This window comes from Phyllostomus discolor, chromosome X (genome assembly GCF_004126475.2).
Source record: "Phyllostomus discolor isolate MPI-MPIP mPhyDis1 chromosome X, mPhyDis1.pri.v3, whole genome shotgun sequence".
In the NCBI taxonomy this organism is placed as follows: domain Eukaryota; kingdom Metazoa; phylum Chordata; class Mammalia; order Chiroptera; family Phyllostomidae; genus Phyllostomus; species Phyllostomus discolor.
This window is the reverse complement of record NC_050198.1, coordinates 6405390-6416138: the sequence shown is the minus strand read 5'-3', so window position 1 is coordinate 6416138 and position 10749 is coordinate 6405390. Positions and strand designations below refer to the sequence as shown.

The 10749-nt window shown below is 40.4% G+C and overlaps 1 pseudogene; it reads left to right on the top strand.

The window, feature by feature from the left end:
• Window positions 1–8676: 8676 nt before the first annotated feature.
• On the top strand, window positions 8677–10061 carry LOC114505576 (annotated as a pseudogene).
• Window positions 10062–10749: the final 688 nt, after the last annotated feature.

Sequence of the window (10749 nt, the reverse complement as noted above, 5' to 3'; positions counted from 1 at the left end):
GGGGGATTGAAAGACTGGGTGAAAAAAGTGAAAAGATCAAGAAGTACAGATTGGTAGTGACATAACAGTCACTCTGACAATCTTTGTCTTTTAATTGGTGCATTTAAGCCACTGATGTTTAGAGTGATTATTGTTATAGTCAATTTGCTGTCTAACATATATGTTACTGTTTTCTACTTGCTGCCCTTATTCTCATTCTTATTTTTGTCTTCTAAACTTCTTTTGGTCTGTTTTGTTTTGTTTTGTTTTGTTTTGTTTTAACTGAACATTTTATATGGTTCCATTTTCTCTCATTTTCTCAGCATATCAATTATCCTTCTTATTTTATTTTTTAATAGTTGCTCTAGAGTTTGCAATATACATTTATAGGAAATCCAGGCACATTATCAAACATACAGCCCCAGATAGAGCCACAGGTATTTACAGAAGCATCATTCCATGTAGAGGTGAAGACCAAGAAGATGTGGTCAGGGACCTAGCAGCATCTGCTAAAAGAAGCATGTTTGGATTTACAGTGAGGGCACACAGAGAGGATTAGCCATTGCTAGCTTGGCTGATCAACAAAGACTTCATAGAGAAGAGCTTTCCAGGCCAGTACAAAGGCATGGAGTGTTTTGGAGATTTCAATGAGCTCAATATAGCTGTTCCATTGTGGTCAAGGAGAGAATGTCCAGCACAGGAAAGGACAGTGCTAGCAACAGACCTGTTCACCAAGCTACACTCCAGACTACTGGAGATGCAGAGAAAGCCACTGAAGGACTTTAAGAAGGCTTGTGTCCCAGCCATATTCACCTTTTAGAAAGATCAGTCTGGCTGTGGTAGGCAGAACAGATGGCTGTTCCTTCCTATTTGCTTCTGGGGGGCTTCATGTTTCTTTCCCATCACTGTGAGCATCACCCCAGCACTGGCAATTCATTTCCATCCAGTTTGCAATTTTCTCAGTACTCCCAGAATCAACATCATTATGCCCCTCCAGAGAAGGGTGGTGTCCCCTTTTCAGGTACCTGGGTTCCAACCTCTCAGGGGCTCTTCTCCAGGCTTCTAGGTTTTTTCTCTTTTGCAATATAATTTATTAATTTTTCAATTACAGTTTACTCTCAATATTATTTTGCATTGGTTTCCCTTCTCCTTTCTTCCCCCATCTCTTGAAGGTGGTCACTGCAGCTCCCATCTATGTGTTATCTTAGTGTCCTCTGTCTGCCTTTTGAGTCCTCCAATACCTGTTTCAGCAGTTTCACCTCTAATCCCTAGTTTACCTCTGATGAAATCACTGTGGTGCTTTGTCTTTCTGCCTGGACTGTGACTGATGCAGGGAGTCACAGATAACGTAGTATTTGGAGAGTGGGCTTAGCTAAGACACCAAGAGTTTGCAGTCAACCCACTTGTTTGGCTGTTCTCAAAGCTCTCAACAGCTAGGATTTATGCAGGCAGAAGGCAGATAGTTGGGATCGGAGCTTGGGAGTTTGAAGAGGAAAATGTTCAAGAGGTCAATAAGCATTAGAGGCAGGTACATTAGATCACAACAGCAGCAGCAGCAGCAGGAACAATAATAATAGATGTGCTTATAATTTCATGTTTACTGTGGGCCAGGCAGTTTTAAATGCTTTATATATACTATTAATTAACTGAATCCTCACAACAACCCTAGGACATTAGTGTGTACTATTAGTCTTCATTAGCCAAGGCACCAAGAGGCTAAGTAATGTGCCTGAGGTCAAGTAGCTAGTAAAGGGCAAAGTTGATATTTGATCTTGGGCAGTCTGCCCCTATAGTTGGGGCTCATCATCATTACAAGGGTGATTTTCCTACCTTCTTGTTCTATGACTCCACAGAAATAGGACTTAAGGTCTCTATGAAAATCCACTGCTTAGCTATAAGATTTTAGTGATGAAGACACAGTTCCATGAAGCCCTCACAGAAAGTCAGAGAGAGCTGGGCTTAATCTATGAGATGAGACTGAAGAGAAAGCCAGAAGAGAAGGTCTGGACTACTGGGAGTGTGCAGTTCCCCTTCTTCAAAGGCAGATGAAATGAGACAGAGGAGTTGGGAGTTTATCATTCTCTGAAAACCTAATTAGGTCACTGGTGAGGACAGAATATTAAAAATAAATCCCATCAGCTAAAGACCTGTGGGATTTTATTCCCTCACTCCTGCTCTGTAGTCTTAGAATAAATGAAGTCTTCTCCTGGTTACAAAAATGATGTTAAAAAATGATTGATTGTCCTAATGAGGAAAGAGAACAGCTGCCTGAATAGCAGATGTAACTTTTATAATCATTTCCTCTTCATTGCTTTTCTCCCTAATAACCCAGCACTGATGATAGTATTTAAGAAGGAGGATGTGTGATGGGCAGAGGCCTAGAATGATCAGGAGGCTTAGGCAAAAAGGAAATGGTTGGCCCAAGTCCCTTGTGATCATCTGCCTTTCTAACAAGCCCAAAGTTAAGGTTGTTCTTTAGGCTGAAGATGACATAACCAGAGTTTGTGGCAACACAATTTCCCAAGATTGAGGGCCAGACCTGGTTGAAAAACTACCTACAGATACCACATGTACTTAAGTATTCTCTAGCTTCACTAAGGCCCCAGAGTAAACTGTCATTTAGAGAAAAACATCCCTACCATGGGACACTTAGCAAAAAGTCTGCAAAGAAACAGAAATATGATAACATAGGCAGCAGAGCATGGTGGTTAAGAGAATGGACTCTGGTGGCAAACTCTGCGTGCAAATCCTGATTTTACCACTTACCAGCTTTGTGACCATGGGCAAGTTTCTTAACCTCTCTGTACCTCACTTTCTAACTATTACCTTGAACAACATTCTTAACCTCTTTGTGCCTCAGTTTCCTAATCTATAAAATTAGGATGATAATAAAACCTATTTCATGGCATTATTTAGGGGAATAAATAAGTAAATGAATGTAAAACACTCAGAACAGTGCCTTAGATGCAGGAAGTCTGCTTATGTTTCCTCAGTAACATAAATGGCCTGCCATTGGCAAAATTTTGAATCAGCCAAGTTTTCTCTGCCATGTGTAAAAGTGTGATTAAGAAAGGTTAATTTTCTATGTCCTCCAGGTTCTAGGATCTCTTTCTTTGTCCCTTTACCTGAGTGGCATGGGTCCCTACCCCACTGAATATTTCTTGAGAATCTCTCAGCTCTTCTCCTCAATGGGTTGACTTGACTTCAGGCTATTAAAAGGTGCTGCAGCACACCCAGGGCTTAGATATACACCCTAAAACACCCGAGAAAGACAGGAACCATCTCTCCTGGTGACTCTTTTAAGAAGCACCCCCAAAGTGTCCTATTGGGTCTCATTGGTCTGAATTTGGTCATATGCCAACCCCAGAATAATCTTTAAGGCTGAGAGAATGCCATGTGCTAACTGGCTTAGGCCTGAGATTCTGAGGCAATCACTGTCAGAGGGGCCTGTCCTGAAAAAATCCAGCTGTTTTTTAATATAACAAGAATAGTTTGTGCCAACATCAGTATAACCTGGAAGCCAAGGAGAGTGGACTGGAATGCGCATGCATGAACAATGACAACTTCACTGTACTAGTGAGTGGGGGTGGTAGATGCCGCTGAGTGGACATGTGTACTGTGTGGCCATGGCATTTAAAATGACTGAGTGAGTAGAACAATGAATCTGCATCAAATTTTGTGTTAAGCTTGAACATTCCTCCACGGAAACTCTTTGGATGATTCAGAAAGCTGCAGCTACGGGCAACTGGTGATTGGCAGCTTCATCAGGAAAATGTGCCCACTCATGCATCACGTCTTGTGCAGGGTTTTTTTGGGAAACAACAAATCACCCAGGTGACTCAGCCCTGCTACAGCTGAGATTTGGTGCCTTGTGACTTCTGGCTTTTCCCAAAACTAAAATCACTTTTGAAAGGGAAGAAATTTCAGACTGTCGATGAAATTCAGGAAAATATAATGAGATCTCTGATGGTGAGTGAGAGAACTGTGTGAGGTCCCAAGGTGCCTAGTTTGAAGGGGGTTGAGGTGTCATTGTCCTATGTACAATGTTTCTTGTATCTTGTATTTTCTTCAATAAATGTCTCTATTTTTTTCATATACATGGCTAGATATCTTCTGGACAGACCTCGTAGTTACATTAAACCCAGTTAGTCCATCAGTGGTATTGGGGATGGGTCAGCTTCTTTTCACAGTAGGGACTGAGTGGGAAGACAGCTAAACATAAGTCTGTGGTATGGTCAAGAAGTAGGCATTGTCGGGATGCTGGATAGGTAACTGGACGATCCACGCAAGCCTCCACTGATTCTTGCCTCCTGGTATTCATAGCTCCCCCAACTCCCACACTGAACAGGACCAACCTATATCACTGATAGGATATTGTGGAAGTGACAGTGGCATCCTAAAAGGCATTGGGGCCTCTGCTTTGAATCACTCCCTCTGAGGGAAGGCAGCCACAACACCTTGAAGACACCTTTGTAGCTCTGTGCAGGGGCTCACAGAGAGAGAGAAACAGGCCTACAGGCAACAGCCTGCACCAATATGCTGGCCATGAGTGTGATCCACCTTAGAAATGAATCCTGATTCAGTCCTGGTCAAGCCAACCTCTTAATGCAGCCTCATGAAAGACCCTGAGCTAGAACCACCCAGCCAAGCTGCTCCCAAATTCTTGACCTTCAGAAAACCAGGCGAAATAATAGATTATTCTTGTTTTAAGGCACTAAACTTTGCAATGTTTCATTACACAGCATCATACCACTGGAGTAGTGACCTTCAATTGACACTACACTGATTTTTCTTTAGAACCAAAGGGCTTCCCTCCTGACTTTGCTTTTCTTTGTAAATAATTTAAATTTAAATGAGTGCTTTCTAAAGAATTCCCTACCTTTACCCCCTTGCTTCCACTACTTCATTGAGTATGCAGCAAGTAACCAAAAATGGTTTCTGAGGAATTTCACCTGAGATCGTCAAAAATTCAGAACTTCTACCTTGTGCCACAAACAAGATTGGTGTGGAAAGCATGGAACTTGGAAGTTGCCTGACTTAGGGACAGTCTTTAATGCAGACAGGCTCTACCAAGTCAGAAAAAAAGATGTTCAACTTTACAAATAATCAAGCTAGAATTGCCTTGTGGAAATATGGCAAAGCTAACAAGGATTATAACATTATTTCATTTACTTTTTTCCTGATTGCAAAGGTAAAAACATTTTACTATTGAAAATGTGGGGATAAACACTGAAAAGGATAAAGAAGAAATTAGAAATCACCCAGAATTTCACTACAGAAACTATTAATCTTTCTTCACTATTTCCCCCTATGCATTTCACTATAAAATTGTGATATGAAACATACAGTTTTATACCCTACTTTTTCCATTATATTCTGAGCATTTTCTCACATGGTTAAATAAAAAGCATGGTCTTTCATAGATGCTTATGATTTTATGAAATAAATGTGCCATCATTTATTTAGCCATTCCTCCAGGTTATTTCCAATTATTTTCTATTATATACAAGGCTGGGGGGACAGTCCTTGTACATTCGTCATTGTCTACTTTTAGGATTTGCATCTCCTTAGTATAATTCCTAGAAGTAGAATTATTGGGTCAAGTTTATGGGGATTTTCTAAAGCCATTGATCTGTGTTGCCAAATTGCCCTTCAGGAAGTCAAACACTAATTTATAGTGTTTGAAGAAGACTATGAGACTCTTCATGTCACTGCACATTTATCTAAGCAATGTAATACAATTTCTAAATTATAATTTCCAAATGGTCAATTTGAAAGATGAAAATAGGATCTTATTTTTCACTCATTTATTAGTTAGAATTTTAACATTCTTTCACACATTTATTAACCATTTGTATTTCTTTTGTGAATTGTTTACCACAACCATCACCCATTTTTCCATTAGAATTTCATCTTTGAAAGGAAACTGATTTTAAAAATATCTAAATCAATAATATTAAATATAATGCAGACATTTTCCTTGTTTCTCAGTTGCTTTTTAATTTTATTTATGGTGTTTATAGATGATCACATTGATTTCTTTCTCTGCTTTTGTATTTTGAAAGTTTATTACCATGTTAATATTATTTAAGCATTCATTTTTAAATGTGTGTTTCTCTTTCTCTTTTAATCATTAACCCATCAATAATTTATGTTGTGGCTTGGTGTGAGGTAAGAATCTAACCCTTGGGCTATTTCTTTTTCTGAGTTAGTCAAACAGTTGACCTGGGAGAGTTTAATAACCCATTACTTCACCACTCACCACTGATTAGTATAACCTTTGTTACATACCAGATTCTTATGTATACATGTCTAGCATGGTTGATTATAGCTTTAGGCAGGGTACATTTATATACAGATAAGGTCTCATTCTTTTAATATTCAAAGTATTAACAAGGACTGACCAGACTCTACTGGACTCCATGTTCTTGGTATGTCCATTCTCTGTGTGGAGAGGCTGGACTAAGTAAGCTCCTGGGCTTCCTGGGCTATTTAGTTTGGAGATGTTACAAGAAAAAGGTACTGTGCATTTCACTAAACTGGGACAGTGGGAGTAAGGTAAGGAAGAATGATGTACAATTGTCATTATTTCAAGATAACAAAGTCTCATTCAAAAACTTTAAGGGAAATAGAGTCTTCATAACAATCCTTGTGACAGAATCTGCAGTGTATGCTGAAAACTTGAAGAAGGCAATCCAAGAGATGTGTTACCTCAGTAGTAACTTTTTAATGTTGGTGATTCAGGATTCTTTAGGAAGCAAGCACCTTTTAAAACTTGTATTGGTTAGAGAGGTTCTAGATACTATAACAAGTATGCTCCCAACTTTTACTGGTTGAACACAATAGATTTTATTTCTTGTTCTGGTAACAGTCCACAGAAGCTCCTGGTCAGCAGTAAGTGTTCTGTGCCGTCATTCAGGGACCCAGGCTCCTTCCACCTTGTGTCTCTGATGTCCCCTAGGGCATCAGATTCCACTGCTCAATCTTTTGCATCTGGCTAGCAGCCAAGTGAAAGAAAAGGAGGTGAAGGAGGCATCCCTACTTCCTAATCACCTGGACTCAAAAGGGCCACACATCACTTCCGCAAAAACTAACCATATGGCTCCACCTAGATGCCGGCTGAGAACCCATTTTCTCACAACAATTTTATATCATGGAAAGAAATGCATTCGTTTTATTGTACAGTTAGCTGTCTCTGGCACATTTACTAACAAAAATTTCATATGCGATTCATGGGGTTGATGAGGCATTGGTATAACAGAGTTTCTCATTTTCAGCAGTATTGACATTTTGAATAGTTCTTTGTGGGAGAAGGGCTTTCCTGTGCATTTAAAGATGTTAAGTAATATCTCTGGTCTCTACTCACTAGATGTCAGTAGCATTCTCCTAGTTGTTACTATTTCTGTTCATTGCCTTGTTTTTTTCTTTGCTTGGTCTTCTACTTTGTTTTGTCTTCTCTGGTTTTAAACGAACATTCTGTAAGATTTTATTTTCTGCCCTATCTTGGCATATTATACTTATCAATTATAATTCTTATTCTAACTTTTATTTAGTGATTGCTTTAGAGTTTTTATTGTTGCTCAATTACAGTTGTCCCCATTCCCCCCCCATTACTCTTCCCTGTCCTACCCACCCCCACCTCCCACCTTCAATCTTCCTAACCCCTGTTGTTTTTGTCCATGGGTCCTTTATCCATGTTCCGTGATGACTCTTACCCCTCCCCTCTGATCTAGAGTTTTTAATATACATTTACAACTATTCCAAGTCCACTTTCAAATAACATTATATTCCTTCATGGGTAGTGGAGGTAACCTTATAACAGAGTATTCCTAATTCCTCCCTCCAATCCCTTACAACATTGCTGTCATTCATTTCTTTTTACCCATAAGCTGTATTTGCTGAATACATTACTGCTATTGTTATTTTGAACAGACTGCTATCTGTTAGGTCAATTAACAATTAGAAAAATAAAATACTCTATTTTACCTTTACTTATTCCTTCCTGGCATTCTTCCTTTCTTTATGTAGTTCTGACTTTCTGACCTATATGGTTTTCCTTCTTTTTGAAGAACTTCTTTTAACATCTTGCAATGCAGGGGTATTAGCAAAAGATTCCCTCAATTTCTGTTCATCTTAGAAACTCCTTATTTCTCCTTCACCTTTGAAGGACAATTTTATTCATTGAAGAATTGTAGGTTAGCTCTGGCTGCTGTGGCTCAGTGGATTGAGTGCCATCCTGTGAACCAAGACATTGCTGGTTTCATTCCCAGTCAGGACACATGCCTGGGTTGTAGGCCAGTCCCCAGTAGGGGGAGCATGAGAGGCAACCCCACACTGATGTTACTCTCCCCCTCTTTCTCCCTCCTTTCCCCTCTCTCTAAAAATAAATAAATAAAATATTTGGGAAAAAAAGAATTAAAGGTTATCCCTGGCTGGTGTGGCTCAGTGGATTGAGCACCAGCCTGTGAACCAAAGGGTCTCTGGTTTGATTCCCAGTCAGGGCACATGCCTGGGTTGTGGGCCAGGTCCCTGGTGTGGGGAACATGAGAGGCAACCACACATTGATGTTTATCTCCCTCTCTTTATCCCTCCCTTCCCCTCTGTCTAAATATAAATACATAAAATCTTTATTAAAAAAACTTAAAAAAAAGAATTATAGGTTAGAGTCACAGACCTGGCACTTACTGCTGTTTGAACATGAGTCTTGGCCTCTCACTTTCCTCTCTGAACAACATAGGCTTCAGCACACATTCTAGCTTCTCCACAAACTATGGGACTCTGGGCTCTGTGCAGTTGCCCAGCCACCAGGCCTGGCTGGCCAGCAGTGTTCCAGCATCTATGTGGGTACCAGTGGCTCTGGCTGCTGATCTCTGTGTCCCACTCCACCAGCATGTGCAGCAGCTGGTGGTCCAGGGGCCTGGCTGTGGGGAAAGCTGGGAGTTTGGAAGGAATAGGGGGCATCCAGAGTGAGAAGGAGACTACATAACACCTGAATGACCCCCGGCCTTCTACCTGGAGGAGGTGAGAAGCCTGTAGGCTGATTAATTGGATATTGGAGAGCAAAATCTGGGAACACCTGGAGGAGAAAGGGCCCCAGCTTAGAGACTGGGGACATTATTTCAAGACCGTTGAGAACCTGAGGGCTCACATCTTTGCAAGTTCTACGGCCAGTGTCCACATTGTTCTGCAGATTGACGATGCCCATCTTGCTGCTAATGACTTCAGAGTCAAGTATGAGATGGAATTGGCCAGGTGCCAGTCTGTGGAGAGTGACATCAATGGGCTCTGAAAGGTCGATGATACTAAAATCACTTGGCTGCAGCTGGACACAGAGATTGAGGCTCTCAAGGAGGAACAGCTCTTCATGACAAAAAATCACGAGAAGGGAATAAATGATCTAGAAAACCAGATTGCCAATTCTGGGTTGATCATGGAGTTGGATGTCCCCGAATCTCAGGACCTCAGCAAAATCATAGTGAGAATCTGGGCCCAGTATGACAAGCTGGCTCGAAGAACAGAGAGGATCTAGACAAATACTGGTCCCAAAAGACTGAGGAGAGTACCGCAGTGGTCACCTCACAGACCGCTGATATGGGAGCTGCTGAGATGACACTCACAGAGCTGAGATGTATGGTCAGTCCTTGGAGACTGACCTGGACTCAGTGAGGAGTCTGAAAGTCAGTTTGGAGAACAGCCTAAGGGAGGTAGAGATGCACTATGCCATGCAGATGGAACAACTCAATGGCATCCTGCTGCACCTAGAGTCAGAGCTGGCCCAGACCCAGGCAGAGAGGCAGCACCAGGCCCAGGAGTGTGAGGCCCTGCTGAACATCAAGGTCAAACTGGAGGCTGAGATTAACCACTTACCGCAGCCTATTGGAAGAAGGGGAGACTTTAATCTTGTTGACACCCTGGACAAGAGCCATTCCTTACAAGCCATCCAAAAGACCATGACCTGCAGGATTGTGGATGACAATGTGGTATCTGAGGTCAGTGACACCAAAATCCTGAGGTGTGAAGGCAGCAGAAGTGAGGCACCCCTTGAGGATCAGGAAGCCAATGAAAAGTTCAGAGACCACTGAACAAAAATAGGATTGTAAGTTAGTGGGTTTTTTCTTTCAACACTTTAAATATTTCACTTCATTCTCTTTTTGCTTGCATGATTTCTGAATAAAAAAATCTGATGTAATTCTTATCTTTGCTTCTCTGTAAGTAAGGTGTTTTCTTCTTTATCTTCTTTCAATATTTTCTCCATGTCTTTGATTTTCTGCAATATAAATATGATATGCTTAAGTATAGATTTTAAAATATTTACTGTGCTCGGTTTTCTCCGAGCTTCTTGGGTTTGTGGTATGGTGTCTGTAATTAATTTTGGAACATTTTCAGTCATTATTACTTCAACTATTTCTTCTGTTTCACCCTTTTTTTCCTCCTTTTTGCATTTCCATTATGTATATGTGACACTTTTGTAATTGTCCCACAGTTCTTGGATAATCTATTCTATCTTTTCACTCTGTTTTCTCTTTGTGTTTTAGTTTTAGAAGTTTCTGTTGACATATCTCCAATCTCCCTGATTTCTACCTTTGCCATGTCTAATCTGTTGCTGAACTCATTAGAAGCCTTTTTTATTTACTATTGATTTATTTATTTTGTTGTTTTATAGTTTTAAAAAATTAATTGAATTTATTGGGATGACACCAGTTAATAAAATTATGTAGGTTTCAGGTGTACAGTTCTATAATACATCATCTGTATATTGTATTGTGTGTT